The sequence below is a fragment of the Dreissena polymorpha genome, chromosome 1 (genome assembly GCF_020536995.1).
Source record: "Dreissena polymorpha isolate Duluth1 chromosome 1, UMN_Dpol_1.0, whole genome shotgun sequence".
NCBI classification, from domain to species: domain Eukaryota; kingdom Metazoa; phylum Mollusca; class Bivalvia; order Myida; family Dreissenidae; genus Dreissena; species Dreissena polymorpha.
In genome coordinates this window covers 149,862,552-149,881,550 of record NC_068355.1, presented here as the reverse complement: position 1 = coordinate 149,881,550, position 18,999 = coordinate 149,862,552, and positions in this window count along the sequence as shown.

Here is an 18,999-nt window from a genome sequence, read left to right as displayed (position 1 = left end):
TAATTTTATTTATTGTTAAAATGTTGTCAATTTTCCAGCCATATTGGCAAGAAATTGATACGCGTTTATATCGAATTAATATTAGTTATGTAGCTCAACTTAACCCATTTTATTCGGCAGAAAATTGCCCCGGACTAAGCATACGCAACGTCTCGAAGCAATCAGTTATTATTGTTGTTGATTTTCAAATGGAAACATGCACAATGATTTTTGCAAAATATTTCTAGCACCATTAACGTCTCTGTGTGTGTTATATTTGCATTTATGACAAATAAATGTTCGCTTGAACCAAGATTTTTGTTAATACTCTGATATCGGGGCGATTTGAATGAAAACGTATTCCGACTAAAATGGGCTAACTTGTTGAGAAATTTTCTAAGCGGGTCACAAAATTAAAACTCCCAAAGAACAAGCGATGTGTTTGTGAAACACTTTATCCCCATATATTTGACCTTTGACCTTGAATGATGTACTTGACCTTTCACCACTCACAATGTGCAGCTCCATGAGATGCACATGCATGCCAAATATCAAGCTGCTATTTTCAATACTGCAAAAGTGTACATTAAATTAGCGATTTTGACCCATAAATTTAACCTTTGACATTGAAGGATGACCTTGACCTTTCACCACTCAAAATGTGCAGCTCTATAAGATACACATGCATGCCAAATATGAAGTTGCTATCTTCAATATTGCAAAAGTTATTGCAAATGTTGAAGTTTGCACAAACAAACACACAAACCAACCAACAGACAGGGCAAAAACAATATGTCCCCCACTATAGTGGTGGGGGACATAAAAATTGCAGCAATTAGTAAAGATAAAGAGCAAATATTAATAAGAAATAATAGCTATTCACTTACTTGCTGATATGGCTGGAAAGTGAGGGGCATTAAAACAATCTAAACAAGTAATAAACTGTATCGAACAGCGAAAAATACCTGTCTCGGCATGGACGTCACCATCGTTTTTGTTACATGATTACCTCCCCTGTGATTATAAAGTCACCAATGGTTTTTAAAAAGCACTAGAACATTTATAGCTTTGTAGTTAAAAAATATTTGTTACCATTTGCACATAAATTTATTAACAAGATCATCAATACAATTATGATTTAAATGACTGGGAAAATATACACACAGTCTTTTCCCTAATAAATAGCCTGCCCTCCCCCCCTCCTAATATTTACAAAAAAAAAGCCTTGAATAAATCCATCTATTTTAATTTATATAATTATTTGTACTATTACATTTTGTATCTAAGTGTTATAGTGCTTTTGCCTATTTATTGACTTTTTAAGTTGGAAAATGGGCTCTGAACGAGACGAAGTCTTGTTGCATCCAGACGAGTCGGAGGGCTCGTTTTATGGTTTCTCTGATGAAGAAACTTTCAATGAAAAACTAAATGCAAAAGAAAAGGCCACTTCAATTCTAAAGACAAAAGTAATTCTAAAGACAAAACAAGTAAAAGTAATACTTCGAAAGTAACAAAAAAGAAGCAATCTGGTTCAGATAAAAATAACAATGAACTTTCAGTTTCACAAGTAGGTAGTAATAAGCAGACACCTGCATTGGATTTGTCTAAACTATCAGAAAATGACATAAAGAGTCTTAGAGAGTTACTTGGTATTCCTAGTACAGAACCACAATATGCTGATGATGATGACATTTCATCTGTGTTTGGCACTTCTCTCGAAAATTTGCCAAGAATGACAATCAAAGTAGATGCAGATCAGATTTCTGACACTGATGATGTAACAAAACACAGGAAACGTACTAACATTGACATGTCAAGTGCACTTTTTGATGATGTGGAGGCTGAATGTGAGACTTGGGAATTGCCCTGTCTTAAAGCCCCAGATAAGGGCAAACCAATATCACCATCTTTGGCGAAAGAAATAAATGTTGCTTGCACAACACAGTGTGAAACAGATTCTTTAATTTCCAAGTACTCTGTTCCTGAGAATTGTGAAATGGCATGTCCACCATTGGTTAATAATGAAATATGGAAAATTCTGAATAAACGCACTCAGACGCAAGATAGAAGCATTGTACAAACCCAAAATTTGGTAGCCTCGGGTATGACACCCATTATCCGTCTTGCAGAGGTCTTAAAGCCTCAAATTATGGCGAATCAAAAAGCAAAAACTTTACTGTGTGATGCACTCACTTTAATGGGTCAGGTGCAATTCAACCTTTCTATAAGAAGAAGGTACAATGTATATGATAAGACCAGCTTTAAAACAGAAATATTATCCACTTTGTAACATTTCTCAACAGATTACAAATAAGCTTTTTGGTGATGAAGTGTCAAAAGAAATCAAAGCTTGTGACTCAGTGTCCTATATTTGGCAAAATGACAATTTTGTGAGAGGTCGAGGACCCGGTAGATACCCTAGAAGAGGTGGTTTCAGAGGAGGTTATGTTCAGGGCGGTTATGAGGATCCGTACCCAAACAGATACCAGCCCTACCCCTACAGGGGCCAGTATAGATCTGGCAGTCGATCATATGGTAGAGGGTTCAAGAGGTCAGCCAATGCGGTTGCTACACCTCCAAATCCACACCCAAACGAGTAGATGTGGACATTAAGGTATGTAAAGTTGGAGGTCTGAAAGATAATTTACATGCTTGGAGAAAAATTACACAAGATCAATGTGTTCTTGATGCAGTGTCTGGTTACTGTATTCATTTCGACATACAACCATGTCAACATAAAATTCCAAAAGAAATTCCATTTGAAAAAGAACATTGGCAAATTGTAGATATAGAGATCAAAACTCTTTTGAGTAAAAAAGCTATTATTAACTCTGTACATGAAAACGAAGAGTTTATATCAACTATTTTTATATAACCGAAACCTAATGGAAAGTTTCTTCCTGTGATTAATTTAAAGTATTTGATGGCATTTGTAAATTATGATCATTTTAAACAGGAGACATTCAAAGTTGTACTTGATCTTTTGCAGAAAAATGATTACTTGACCTCCATCGATTTGCAAGATGCTTATTTTTCGGTTCCAATTCACAAAAAATTTCAAAAATTTCTTAAGTTCCAATGGAATAATAAATTGTACCAGTTTGTATGCCTTCCATTTGATTTGAAATCTTCTCCATTCATTTTTACGAAGATTTTAAAATCGGTATTTGCATGGTTGAGACATAGAAACATAAGATGTTCCTATTGTATTGATGATTCCATTATTATGAATCAAAATAGATTGGTTTGCAACGAAAACACAATAGTTACCCAGTACACATTAGAAGAGCTGGGATTTTTGGTAAATAAGTCTGTAATGGAACCAGTGCAAAGATTGGTATTTTTTGGTTTTATAATTGATACGGTTGAGTTTAAAATATTTCTTACTGAGGACAAAATCAACAAAATATTGCAAAAATCAAAGATTTTAATCGACAAAAAGTTTGTTATTTCCGAGATTTGGCTTCTTTTATAGGGTCAATTATTAACGCTTTTTATGCAGTGCTAGAGGCCCCGTTACATTACAGGCAACTGGAAATAAATAAATTATTGGGTTTAGGACAAATGATGAATTTTGATAACAAAGTGTTACTGAGTAAGGATTGTATTAATGAGCTTTAATAGTGGCAAACTAATCTGGTAAAGAAAAATGGGAAACTTATTAGTCAAGCAGAAGTCAATTTTGTGTGTAGAACTGATGCAAGCCTTTTAGGTTGGGGCGCTGTTGATTTGATCACAAGTAGTCATGCCAATGGAAGATGGAACCTGAATGAATCATTGTATTCAATAAATTACTTGGAAATGTTGGCAATTTTTTATGGATTGCAATCTTTTAATAATGGAGAAAGTGGAGTTCATATTCAAGTTCAGTCTGACAATGTAGCAGCTGTTTCCTATATTAATGATATGGGTGGAATTGCCTCATTAAGTATGGACAGATTATCTGGTGATATTTGGCAATGGTGTTTAATGAGAGACATATTTCTTTCAGCAATTTACATACCTGGTTCAAGTAATACTGCTGACTATTATTCTAGAAATTTTTCTGAAAATACAGAATGGACTATTAAGTCAGATATTTTTCAGAGAGTTTGTAAACAATTATTTTACCTTAATATTGACTTGTTTGTTTCAAGATTAAATAAACAAATTGATCGTTTTGTATCATGGTACCCTGAACCTGGTTCCTTTCATAATGATGCATTCTCATTAAATTGGAGAGAATTTGAACCATACATAATTCCTCCTTTTAATTTGATTGCAAAGGTGCTAAATAAGTTGAAAGAAGACAGAGTTAAAAAGGCACTCTTAATTTTTCCATATTGGACGGCACAGTCATGGTTTCCAGTTTTATTAGAATGTTTGACTGATATTCCTGTAAGATTGCAGAGACATAAAGACTTGCTGTTTCTCCCTCACAGCGGGGAGCTGCACCCGCTAGGGAAGAGGTTGAAGATCTTCGCAGCCATCATACCATCCAAGATATGTCAACAAAAAAGATTCCATCAACAGCTTCAATCCTCATTACATCATCTTAGTCAAAAGGAACTAGAAAGCAGTAAAAATACCGGTATGAGTGGCAGAATTGGGTGCTTTGGTACGGTATCAGGTTTGGCAATCCCTTTCAGACGACTGAAATAGTTGTGTTGACATATTTGTGTTATTTATTCCAGATAGGAAAATAATATTCAGTCATTAATTTGCATAAAGCAATGCTTTTACAGACTTTACCATTGATGGGAAATACATGGTGTGTTAACTGTAATTTAATAACTAGATTTAGGAAGGGAGTTTTTATGAAAATGCCTCCTAAACCAAAGTATAATTTTACTTGGGATGTAACTCCTGTTTTGAAATTTCTTTCTTCATTATTTCCTTTGGAAAGTTTATCATTGAAATTATTGACTTTTAAAGTGGTGGCGTTGAATTCCTTGGCTGCAGCCCTGGGAGCACAAACTTTAGTTGCCATGGATATTGATTATATGCTGAAGGAAAACCAATGTGTTATTGTAGGTTTTCCATCTGTGTTGAAAACTTCAAGAATTGGACATTCATATAATTTAAAAATTGAGCATTATAAAGACGAGAAATTGTGTGCTATGCATACAATGTTATTTTATTTAAGTAGAACAGAAAGTGTACGATTGTCAAGAAAATTACTTATTTCGTATGTCACTTTTAAATCTGTTTCCACTAGTACTGTTGCTAGATGGTTACGTACTGTTTTGGATTTGTCTGGAATAGACACTAATAAATTCAAGGCACATTCTTTTAGAGGGGCATCTGTATCTAAAGCTTTAGTTCGTGGTTGCTCTTTACAAAAGATATTACGTACAGCGGACAGGTCTTCTGACAAGAACTTTAGGAAGTTTTATTACAGACATACTATTAGCAAAGAAAATATATCCCTTGCTGATTCGGTATTTAAATAACGATGAACATTTATTCTAATAAATGTGTTTGATTGAGTGAATGTTTTGTTGCTCTTTGAAGATGCTATTGTATACATGTGAAGCCAAAGGCATTTACGAAAAATAATGTGCCCCCATCCCAGCTTTAGTGAAGGATGAGGGTCATTATTAGAGTAAAGCCGGAGGCTGAGCATGTATACACCCAACCAACATTTTTATGTATTGTTTAACATACATTTATTCTGCAATATTTTATATCTGTTTTTTGCCCGCCCATTGTGTTTTTTCAACAAAACATTGGGCTTTGAATTATGAAAAATGTGCTTTGTTCTTCCGGTGTACTCGATTGGGATTACTTCCGGTAGACTCGATTTTCTCGTTGTACTGGCGAATCAATCAATTAGTTCGAACGACTCCGAACATAATGCTATTGTATACATGCTCAGTCTCCGGCTTTACTCTAATAATGACTCTCATCCTTCACTAAAGCTAGGATGAGGGCACATTCTTTCACAATGACTTCTACAAATCTGCAACCTTTCATCTAAATGCCACATGTTGACATTAAAAATACAACTGTTTTTGTTTCAACTGAAGCTCAATTATTCATACATCATGTTTGACATCTTGATCAAGTTTTTCAAAGAGAAAGAAACACTGAATATTACTGTAATGTACCAGCAGTAGTTTAAAGTAAAATGAAGTGAGTGCATGTTATATCAAAGCGCTGAAGGCACTGAAGTTGTTATAAAACATTATTGAGCTACCTTGGTAAATACATAATTACACTGTAACTCCAATATAGCGTGGTCAATGGGGTCCAAGCCGCGAAACAGCGTTATAACAGATCCGCGTTATAGGTTTTGAGCTCATTCACTGCAGGGCGCTATAAAAAACACGTCCGTTGTAGTGGCAGCCATTGTGTGAATACGATTTTTGTCACTGTGACCTTGACCTTTGACCTAGTGACCTGAAAATCAATAGGGGTCATCTGCGGGTCACGATCAATGTACCTATGAAGTGTCATGATCCTAGGCAAAAGTGTTCTTGAGTTATCATCCGAAAATCATTTTACTATTTCGGGTCACCGTGACCTTGACCTTGTGACCTCAAAATCAATAGGGGTCATCTGCAAGTCATGATCAATCTACCTATGAAGTTTCATGATCCTTGGCGTATGCGTTCTGAGTTATCATCCGAAAACCATTTTACTATAAAGGGGTCACCGTGACCTTGACCTTTGACCTCAAAATCAATAGGGGTCATCTGCGAGTCATGATCAATCTACATGTACCCATGAAGTTTCATGATCCTAGGCGTATGCGTTCTTCAGTTATCATCCGGAAACCATTTTACTATTTCGGGTCACCGTGACCTTGACCTTTGACCTAGTGACCTCAAAATCAATAGGGGTCATCTGCAAGTCATGATCAATCTACCCATGAAGTTTCATGATCCTAGGCGCATGCGTTCTTGAGTTATCATTCAAAAACCATTTTACTATTTCAGGTCACCGTGACCTTGACCTTTGACCTAGTAACCTCAAAATCAAATAGTGGTCATCTGCGAGTCATGATCAATGTACCTATGAAGTTTCATGATCCTAGGCCCAAGCGTTCTTGAGTTATCGTCTGACAACCACCTGGTGGACGGACCGACAGACCGACATGAGCAAAGCAATATACCCCCTCTTCTTCGAAGGGGGCCATAAAAATTGTTTTATTGCGTCATACGCATGCAAAAAACGTGTTTCCGGGGACTTTCTGATACCGCGCGAAAATGAAAGTGAAACTCTGTTAACAATTACCCTTACACTGCGTTTGCATGTAAATAAATCGTCTGCATTTTTTTATTTCTTATACACGAACTGAAAGATTAAATGACATTATACTAGAATGATAATGAAATGACAGAAAAAGTTGTTTTATACAGTAGGCAGTATATTTCACAGCCGCTCATTTAATATAGTCAAACTGCAACCATATCAAAGTAAGAATGTTTCAATTGTTTTGAATTACTTTAATTGTATAACTATCCCGCTTGCATTTAACTTATGGAAATTATCGCACTGAACCGCTCTGATGAGGAATACCGTAATTACTCTATGTTTTCGGACACTCTAAGTTTTCGGACACCCCTTTATTTAGCAAAAAAAATTATTTTTCGTGACTCTTAATTTTCGGACACACGAGTTTTCGTCCATAAGTAATGTCTCTAAGTTTTTGGACAGTATATTTTACAGCGCTATTTTACCAAATTTCTGTTTTCTATATCTAATAACACTTCGATCATGGGGTTTTACAACCAGATTAACACCATAAAACATGGCAGGTGCCTGCATTCCTGAGGGCAACGGACCATTACATTTGCTTCATTGGGTAAATAACCTTGTAAACCGGCATTAAACAATGGTTTCGCCCGATAGCATACCGGTAAGCGTTGTGACAATTACCAGGGGTAGTGCCAATTAACAGTTCAATTATCTACCCCAATTGTACTACCCCTTCTCAGTAAAATAACTGTGACAAATACTAAACGCTTCAAAGTGTGATGCACCCTTTTGCAAGTTTTAAGAAGAACAATGGCAGGTGTTAGACTACAACTATCGGAAATGAACAAACAAAGAATTTATAGTGTGCTTTTTTGCGTTAATTACAGGTTCATACTAGCGAGTATCGGTACATAACATGCTCATCTTTGAACTCGTTGGTCAAAATACAACCTTGTTGTAACTGTCTGTCAAATAAATTAAGCATTAAAAACGCAGTGCAAACATATATAACTGTAATTTATACTACATGGCATGGTATTTTACAAGCGCTTGCTATTACCGGAAGTCGTTGATACAATTGACGCTATTTTCGGACACTTTAACTTCCGAATCTAAGTTTTCGGACACCTGTATTTTGTGAATATTTTTCGTATCTAAGTTTTCGGACACGAAAATAAATAATTATTTTTAAGTGTCTGAAAACATAGAGTTATTACGGTACATGTAATAAACACTGACACGCGAGTTTTTCACACCTTTATTGACATTACACAACAGATTAACACCAATTAGCTGTCGGTGTTGTTTAACCTCGAGGCGATTATAATCGGTTCAACGGACAGTTGAATAAAGCAATCAACATGTGATTGCCGCCATCTTTGAATTGTCTGAAAATACATGAAGTTGCATAATACGGATTTGAATCAGAAAAGAATTGGAAGGTTGGAGAAAAAATGGGATCCAAGCACCCTCTGCGTTATATTGGAGTTACAGTGTACTTTTATTTATGCATTATATCATTATGTCATTATATCTTACATTACTTGTTAACTGATAATTTGATTAATAATTTTGTTACAATAGGTTTATGTTGTAACAAGAAATATCTTTAAAAAAAAGCTATACAGCGTTGATAGTGGTCAGTGATAATGAACGATCAAAAGCTATAGATATGAGATCAAACAAGGTGAATGCCTTTTTTCTGCACAGATCTTAGATGCATCGCACACAAATCAATTACAGGGTGTTGATTTCTTGGCTTATTTGGCTTTATTAGATATTATTGATCAGATATCTATATTTACAGAATAGAAAAACACAAGAAGAATATAAATATATGAATGAATATAGGTCAGCTGGCAACAAGCTATCATCCTTACATATTTTAAAATGTTTATATGAGTGTTCTTCAAATAGACCTGTTTACGTGATTTGTTGGACATTGTTATTTGATTCAATAAACAGTATTGCGAATCATTGCGCTCTTGCTTAATAAATTGGTCTATATGGTGGAATATTTCTAATTATATTAATAAAAACTGGTACTCATCATGCATTTGTTGAAAACACATTAAGAATCTATGATTGACATACCATAATAATATCCCCGAATATCTTCATTTAATATCTTTCTGATCACATGGTAAACGCAACAGCATTTATATAACAATTTATGTTACTGACAGCGAACTGACCTTGATACCATGCGGTTTGGAAGGCAATGCATTATTCTGGAATCATGGCTAGTTTAAAGATTTCTACATTCATATGTTGAAGGGTAAAGTTAACAAGAGATGTGTTTGTCAGAAACACAATGCCCCCTAATGCGCCGCTTTGAATTATTTTTTTTTACCTTTGACCTTGAAGGATGACCTTGACCTTTCACCAATCAAAATGTGCAGCTCCATAAGATACACATGCATGCCAAATAGCAAGTTGCTGCGTTCAATATTGCAAAAGTAATGAAGAAGGTCAAAGTTTTGGTAAAAGTTTTGATTTTTTTATTGACCTTTGACCTTGAATGATGACCTTGACCTTTCAACACTCAAAATGTGCAGCTCCATGAGATACACATGCATGCCAAATATCAAGTTGCTACGTTCAATATTGCAAAAGTTTTGAAGAAGGTAAAAGTTTTGGTTAAAGTTTTGATTTTTGTATTGACATTTGACCTTGAAGGATGACTTTGACCTTTCACCACTCAAAATGTGCAGCTCCATGAGATACACATGCATGCCAAATATCAAGTTGCTACGTTCAATAGTGCAAAAGTTATGAAGAAGGTTAAAGTTTTGGTAAAAGTTTTGAATTTTTTATTGACCTTTGACCTTGAAGGATGACCGTGACCTTGACCTTTCACCACTCAAAATGTGCAGCTCCATGTGATACACATGCATGCCAAATATCAAGTTGCTACGTTCAATATTGCATAAGTTTCGAAGAAGGTTAAAGTTTTTATTTTTGTATTGACCTTTGACCTTGAAGTATGACTTTGACCTTGACCTTTCACCACTCAAAATGTGCAGCTCTATGAGATACACATGCATGCCAATTATCAAGTTGCTACGTTCAATAGTGCAAAAGTTATGAAGAAGGTTAAAGTTTTGGTTAAAGTTTTGCGACACATATATTTAACCTTTGACCTTGAAGGATGACCTTGACCTTTCAACACTCAAAATGTGCAGCTCCATGAGATACACATGCATGCCAAATATCAAGTTGCTATGTTCAATATTGCAAAAGTTATGACAAAGGTTAAAGTTTTTGGACACACAATGACAGACAGGCCAAAAACAATATACCCCCGATCTTTCATCCGGGGGCATAAAAACAATTTAAAATATTTTCGTCAAAGTGTATATCAGGTTATTGAACAACAATGCTTATATGATCAAAAGTATATGAGTGCACAGAATGCAATACCATAGTAATTACTAAATATAGGAACACAGCCTTTTAATACAAACGCTCTTGCACTGACAATCTTCTCAATTTAAAGGGGCACGCACAAACTTTATTGATGTCAAGAGTTGAGAGTGAAACTGCTCTATCTCTCAAGCCTTATCATTAGAGATAAAATTGTTTCATGCTGAACTTGCAGTTAACATTGTCCCTAAACGAACTGTAGTATCCCTTTTCATACACTATACTTCCCCAAAATAGAAAGTCGATTGAATAACATATTAATATAAATGTGAAAACTGTTGTAGATTACATGTTTTCTACTTCGAAACTTCTCAAGCCAACGAGCGGGAAATTTTAAATTCAAATTGATTGGTCGCTTTCAAAGGTCAGCTAAAATGAAAAAATGGGTAAAACAGCTAACCCAAAAATATTAAACCATACTTGTCACTTATAGTCCTAACTACTCCTAACTAGTATCATGATTTCTATGAAGACCTATCTGACACGTACATCCTGGTAAAACTGAAAACATGGAGATAGGTCGTTTGCTAGTGAAAAGGCTGATCATGAAATGCTAGATTACTGTGCCTAAATTACAGGACAGATTGTATACATCAACTACCCAGTACTTAACTACAGAATACCGTTAGGGCCATTGTGGTTACACATTAAAATCCAGAGGGTGACAATGCAAAAGTGCGATGGTAAAAATGAGATAGTACGATGGCCACAATGCGATAGTACGATAGTACTACTATCGCATTGTCGCCATCGTACTATCACGTTGGCGCAATAGTACTAATGCATTGTCTCCATCGTACAATGGCATTGTCGCCATCGTACTATTGCATTGACGACTATTGCTTTCCGATACACAAACTACTCTCATTGCAGAAACAAAATGGATGACTTTATAAAGATGTACTTTGAAAGAGGTTACAGTTATAATGAAATCAAATTCTTATTAAGTTATTGAATGGGTATTGATCTGTAAAAAACAATATGCCGAACAGTAAAGTATTTTAAAAGTGCCTCCATCTAGGAAAAAATAGATGTGCGCATGACTGTGTACCGGAAGGCGCTAGAGGACAATGCGACAGTACTATGACGACAATACGATGGTGATAGTAGTAATAATAGTACGATGGGGACAATTTTAATGTGTAACCACGATAGCCCTAACGGTATTCAGTACTTAACCCTTTCCTTATAAGAAGCAAAGTGAAAATCGCATTTGCAACCAGCTAAAAACCAGAACAGCCTGTGAGTAACTCGCAGTCTGTTCAGGTTTTATGCTGTTTGCTGCTCATCAGTAACTAAGGGTTGGAAATGAAGCCTTTAAAACTTGAATGTAATAAGAAAAGTCTTTAACTAAATTCAACTTTCTATGGGACTACAAATGCTTAGCTCAGCCTGAATTTTCTAAATAGCTAATTATATGAGCATTTGTATATATCACATATATCCACTTGTTTTCAAGACATTTGTTGCAAATCACTCAATATATCACTACTGTACATATCCCATAGCAACTCCGATAAAACAATCATTCAGAAAGAAGAAAATATAGATCACTCCGATTGAACATAAACACACACCCAGATTTCTTGCAAATGTATTAATCCTTTCCCACAAGACACTCTGTGAAACTGTTAATTCCGTGAGAATCCTTTAGTTCTGGATAGCACTTCTCTCCTGAAAATTGTCTTGGCTCTAGGCAGCCTTGATTTTCCTTTAGTATCACATAATAATATCTGACATTAACTGCAAATCAATACAAATTTTGTATCAGAGACACTGCACTGGAAGACCAATAGTAATTGGATGAATTTCAGTTGAGCAAGCTAGGCAAAAACCAGAGACTTTTAAGTCAAGTAGTGCTATGGTTTTGTAACATAGTTGATATTTATAAATTAACAAGGGCTGTTTGTAAAACATGCATGGCCCCCATATGGGCTGTCATTTGTAGTGGAAGCCATTGTGTGAATAAGTTTTTTGTCACTGTGACCTTGACCTTTGACCTAGTGACCTGAAAATCAATAGGGGTCAGCCAGTCATGATCAACGTACTTATGAAGTTTCATGGTCCTAGGCCTAATTTTTCTTGAGTTATCATCAGGAAACCATTTTACTGTTTCGAGTCACTGTGACCTTGACCTTTGAAGTGGTGACCTGAAAATTTATAGGGGTCATCTGCCAGTCATGATCAATGTACCTATGAAGTTTCATGATCCTAGGTGTAAGCATTCTTGAGTTATCATCCTGAAGCCATTTTACTATTTCGAGTCACTGTGACCTTGACCTTTGACCTAGTGACCTGAAAATCAATAGGGGTCATCTGCCAGTCATGATCAGTGTACCTATGAAGTTTCATGATCCTAGGCATAAGCATTCTTGAGTTATCATCCGGAAACCATTTTACTATTTTGAGTCACTGTGACCTTGACCTTTGACCTAGTGACCTGAAAATCAATAGGGGTCATCTGCCAGTCATGATCAATGTACCTATGAAATTTCATGATCCTAGGCGTAAGCATTCTTGAGTTATCATCTGGAAATCATTTTACTATTTCGAGTCACTGTGACCTTGACCTTTGATCTAGTGACCTGAAAATCAATAGGGGTCATCTGCCAGTCATGATCAATGCACCTATGAAGTTTCATGATCCTAGGCCTAATTATTCTTGAGTTATCATCCGGAAACCATTTTACTGTGTCCAGTCACCGTGACCTTTGACCTAGTGACCTGAAAATCAATAGGGGTCATCTGCGAGTCATGATCAATGTACATATAAAGTTTCATGATCCTAGGCGTAAGAGTTCTTGAGTTATCATCCGGAAACCATTTTACTGGTTCGAGTCACCGTGACCTTGACCTTTGACTTAGTGACCTGAAAATCTATAGGGGTTATCTGCGAGTCATGATCAATGTACCTATGAAGTTTCATGATCCTAGGAGTAAGCGTTCTTGAGTTATCATCGGGAAACCATTTTTCTGTGTCGAGTCAGCATGACCTTGACCTTTGACTTAGTGACCTGAAAATCAATAGGGGTCATCTGCAAGTCATGATCAATGTACCTATGAAGTTTCATGATCCTAGGCGTAAGTGTTCTTGAGTTATCATCCGGAAAGCATTTTACTGGTTCGAGTCACCATGACCTTTACCTTCGACCTAGTGACCTGAAAATCAATAGGGGTCATCTGCGAGTCATGATCAATGTACCTATGAAGTTTCATGATCCTAGGCGTAAGTGTTCTTGAGTTATCATCCGGAAACCATTCGGTGGACGGACTGACGGACGAACGGACCGTCCGACCGACATGTGCAAAACAATATACCCCCTCTTCTTCGAAGGGGGCATAATAAATGATAGCTTTAAATAAACAGCTCTTCATGAATAGTGTGTTTCTTCGTTTCAATAAAAAAGTGTGCCAAAATTATGCAGACACGTACGACGTCTAGTTGTTGTATAAAATCGGTTACAGCACGTGAGGCGATTTACGCGTGTTCATTGGAAAAAACCCTGTCCCGCTTAGACGTCATTTCCTCGAATCTTTAAATAGTCACATATGCTTAAATTAATTTAATACTAAATAAAAATGGTGAATGTTTGTGTTTATGAAATTCTTAAGCACTTTTATCCTCAACATTTACCAGAATTTGCTTTTCAAAATGGAATATATACAGGATTACTGGGTGATGAATAGCGACAGAAAAAAGTGAGTACGCAGTTATTGAGTCTGGTTGATAGGAATATATTTGGGAATCGATTGAGTCCAATTATGCATAACTATGATTGAAAGGGTTAAAAAAAGGACGTTATAAATGACTTTATAGCTGGTTTTCTTTCTTAAGTAGTCATAACACACCACATAAGGTAAAAAAATAAATGTTTAAACAAGATATGTGTTTGTCAGAAACACTATGTCCCCTTTTGCGCCGCTTTGAAGCTATATATTTGACCTTTGACCTTGAAGAAAGACCTTGACCTTTCACCACTCAAAATGTGCAGCTCCATGAGATACACATGCATGCCAAATATAAGGTTGCTATCTTCAATATTGCAAAAGTTATTGCAAATGTTAAAGATGGGGCAAACAAACAAACAAACACACAAACCAACAGACAGGGCAAAAACATAATATGTCCCCCACTATAGTGGTGGGAGACATAAAAACACATAAACATGTAAACTACATGATCACATCCTTGATAAAGTAAATCATGCCAAACATCTATGTCTCACACTCTAAAGTAACCTTAAATGGAATAAACATATTAACTCAATCACTTACAATGCAAACCAGGCACTAGGAGTTCTTTGCCGCAACCTAAAAATTAGCTCATCAATTTAAAGATCATGGTTTCAGAGCAATCATAAGGCCTTAACTAGAATATTGCTCCAGCGTCTGGGACCCTCATACAAAAGCTCAAATAAATCGACTGGAAAAAGTACAAAGACGTGCTGCGAGATTTGTAACAAACAGATTCCACAACACAATTTCAGTGAGTAATATGATAGACACCCTAAATTGGCCTACTCATGAAACACTAAGAACAAAATTTTGTCTAATCATGTTATATAAAATTATCCACCACATAGTTGCCATCACTCCTCCAGATAACCTCCTTGTTCCTGTCCACTGCGGATCCAGACTCAGCAGTAACCATGGTTTTAGACACATTCAAAAGACTCATAAATTCTCATTCTACCCAAGATCAGTAATACAATTGAATTCACTACCTCCCCACATACATGAGGCAGCCACAGTAGAAGTATTTAAAACCCTTTCTCCTGTGTCTGTATTAGTCCCTTCTTATCCACCTATACACACTTACAATATAAATAATTTAAAACTGACGCCCAACTGAGCACCTTTTGTACAGTTTTCACCCCTTAACCAATAGGCCCCTGAACAAAATCTTCTATTTAGAAGGAGTGCAGAATCAGAGGAAGAAACTTGTTAAATTGTAAGAAGAAAATTTATAAAAAATTTGGTTACTGTTTAAAGTTATATAAAATATGCTAAATGAATCATATTTTTAAGTTTAATTGGCCTAAGACCTAAAAAAAAAATGTTGTGGTTCGGGTAACATTGAAAAAAAAATCTAGGTAGAGTAGGTCGATTTTTTATTTTTTTACTTTACTTTTTTATTTTTTCATATAAGGTGCCTGTTTTTAAAAGTCATTCTATGCTGATGGTTTTCACATAAAACCTCTATGTACACCATAGAAAAGTGTTTCCATTATTGTGTTATGTATTTCCCGAATAGATACGCATAAACCCGTCTTGATCAATTCCTAAAGGCATCTGCATCATTCATACTTTCTATCTATTACTGCATATACTTACTACTTTTCCCGTCGCTACTCATTACCCTAGAATCATGTATATTTCAGTTTTAAAGAAATTGTGGTAAATACGACAAAAGTGCTCAAGAATTTCAAGAAACACAAACATTGGCCATTTTTCGTAAGTATCAAATGAAGTTTCGCATTTGTTACTATTTAAAGATGTGATGAAATAACATCCAATCGGGGGTGTTTTCTTTTCCACTGAACACGCGTTAATCGCCTGACGTGATGTTCATGTTTGTATACAACACAAAATACACCCACACTTTCCATGCAACGTTCTACATGTCAGCATAATTTTTATTGAAACAAAGGATAAAGCACTGTGAATTTGTTAATGTCGTGTTAACATTAAAATTAGGAAGCGTGTTTCGGATTACAAATTGAATAATGCTCATTTGAGAATCAAACGAAACATTTACACTTGTGCGTAATTAATTAAACAATTATTTGCTTAAACCCATTTATAGGTGTCGAATAAATGTTTTGACCATATAATGCATGAAATGCACAATATCCACAAGGATTTTAACTGGTTGCCATCATTTGTCTTCTAAGTAAGTGGCCGAGATTTAATTTGTAGAGGTTTACACCCTAGGGACCGACGAGTGTTAAATAACAAAGCCAACAAACTGCCATAAAATCACACACTCATGAAAATTACGTCACTCGTCTGCATGATCTTACTGCAGGTACAGGTATGACTGCTTACAATTGTTGTATCGATTTTCCATTACAACGACGATCCGCCTTAAGGCGGGCTTTAGGTGGGTAAAGAGATACATGACGTAATTGACAGAGGATCATAATTTGGCTAAGTCTATATTGCTTTGATATTTATCCAAGTACCAGAAAACGGTAAAAAAATATTAGGGTAGGCAAGGCCAATAAAAACTTTAGGGTCTGCGCATTTTCCTAGGTAGGGTCGGGTGTCCTGAATCACATTTTTTTTTTAGGCCTAATGCCTATAGATAGCAATTAAGTACTGTCCTTTTGGGTTTAATGTCACTGTATCTTACTAAGGTCACTCACGAAAGTATTGAATGCTATTGTTAGGGTTAAAAATGCTGTAAATAAACAAATTTAACATTAATTAAACAGTAATCAAATAAATCTTTGAATGTTAATTGTTTGTAGTTCCATGGTTTGCATTAATTTGTAAACAATATTACTTGTTTCTTAATATGTTGCTACGCAGTCAATGGAGAATACTTTTGTATGTTTGTTTTCGCTGTCAAAGACAGCTGGATAAAGTACAGTTGATCAGTCAAATTTGGATATATGCGAAAGTGAAAAGATCTAAAATTAAAGAGTAAAAAAAATTCTTTTTGTTGCATTGTGTAGCATTCTACAAACTGTGTTGATGTGTCATCATGTGATCTACGGCAAGTTACTCAGTTTCCTTGAGTCGAGGCTTGACAGTTGGACTTGGGAGTCGACCAGAGGTTAGTAAAATCTTGGTTCATTCATTAATTACGGGTTATTACACGCCATATTTACAAAATGAGCAATTAAATACATATGGTAGGATTTCATATTGTAAATTCACAATACTTATTTGAAATATATGTTATTATACATACCATATTCAATGTTTACATTATGCAGAATAGTGGTTTGCTTGATTGTGTCAGGAGAGTTTTTAATTATATACTTTTCTAAACCCCGTCTTCTTTTTCGCACTCTGATGGTTTATGTCGTGAAAGCCCAAATGTGCAAGTTAAAATTCTGAAAGTAGTGTTTAGTTCAGTGCGGTCTTGTCCGATCTGTAAGGTAAAGCGTGGGTCGGATGTGGAGGGATGCGGGTAAATTATACATGTAGTACCCAAAGAAGGGTACCCCCCTCCCCAAAGAAACCAAATGTGGACTGGCAGTTATCGTGTAATAAGGACATGCGCTTAACATAGACATTGCAGGATTATGTTTTACACAGATTTAAGTTTGTTAAGGGTTAATGGCTTAGGTACTGACTAAGTTATTATTTAATTATCGGAACGAAGTTACTGGTTAATTTAAAATACATCTGTTAATATTTTACCCTAACTATTACACAATATTACTGCATTCCTTCAAAATGTTTTATCATGTCTCGCAAAGAGCATGAGCTGACGATACCACTCTAATACCAATTATCTAGAGACAGTTTAAAATAATAAGAGATATTATATGGTGTAAATGGGATTAATATGTTTACATATTTTATTTAAAGCGGGTATATGCGATTTTTTATATGTGTTTAATTGTAATATATTGATAAAATATGTTACAATAACACAAAATAGGCAAGAAAAAATATACATTAAAGCCGAATTTTATAAAATGCAGCAAAGACAAATTAGCGCCCCGAGCCGATAGTGACGTGCATATTTTCCTACAATAACCGAAGCATTCGTCTTTGTATTATAAACCGTTAAACTACGAGGGGTGTTCCAGAAGTTCGTGAATTTTCGCTATAACTTATTAGTTTGCTGGTAAAAGTCAAAGAAATTTACATATTATACAAACCAATTATCACGGACTTTATATATAAGCTAAAAATGCATGAATTCCATAAAGCGCGTTTGAAACGCGTTGCCATAGAGACCTCAGTAACGACATGCGGCGCACGCGTGTATTTTATTATAAGTATGAGCGTTACGCGAATTTAAATTTGGTTTAAATGTCGTTGATAAACAGAATTTACGGCAAATTTCACGTTACAGCGCCTAAGTCCTTCTTACAGCCCGGATTTGGCCTCTATGGACTTCCGCGTCTTCCCGGAAGTTAAATCACAGTTGCGCGGTATTCGCTTTGCAAGTAAACAGGAACTTACAGTTGCAGCAAAGCGAATCGTGTCGTCTTTTGACGCTGACTGGTATAGAGACACTTTTGACAAGTGGATTTCCCGACACATAAAGTGCATTCGCGTTGGAGGTGATTATGTGGAAAAGATTTGACAGTTGTTAACTTCATAACGTCATTGAAGTTGAACAGAAACGTTACACGTGCGTCGGTGTGCGCATTGTGCAAATGTTTAAATCTCAGATATATATTTATTGTTTTATGTATTTCCATTATATTTGGAGAGTAGATTTGG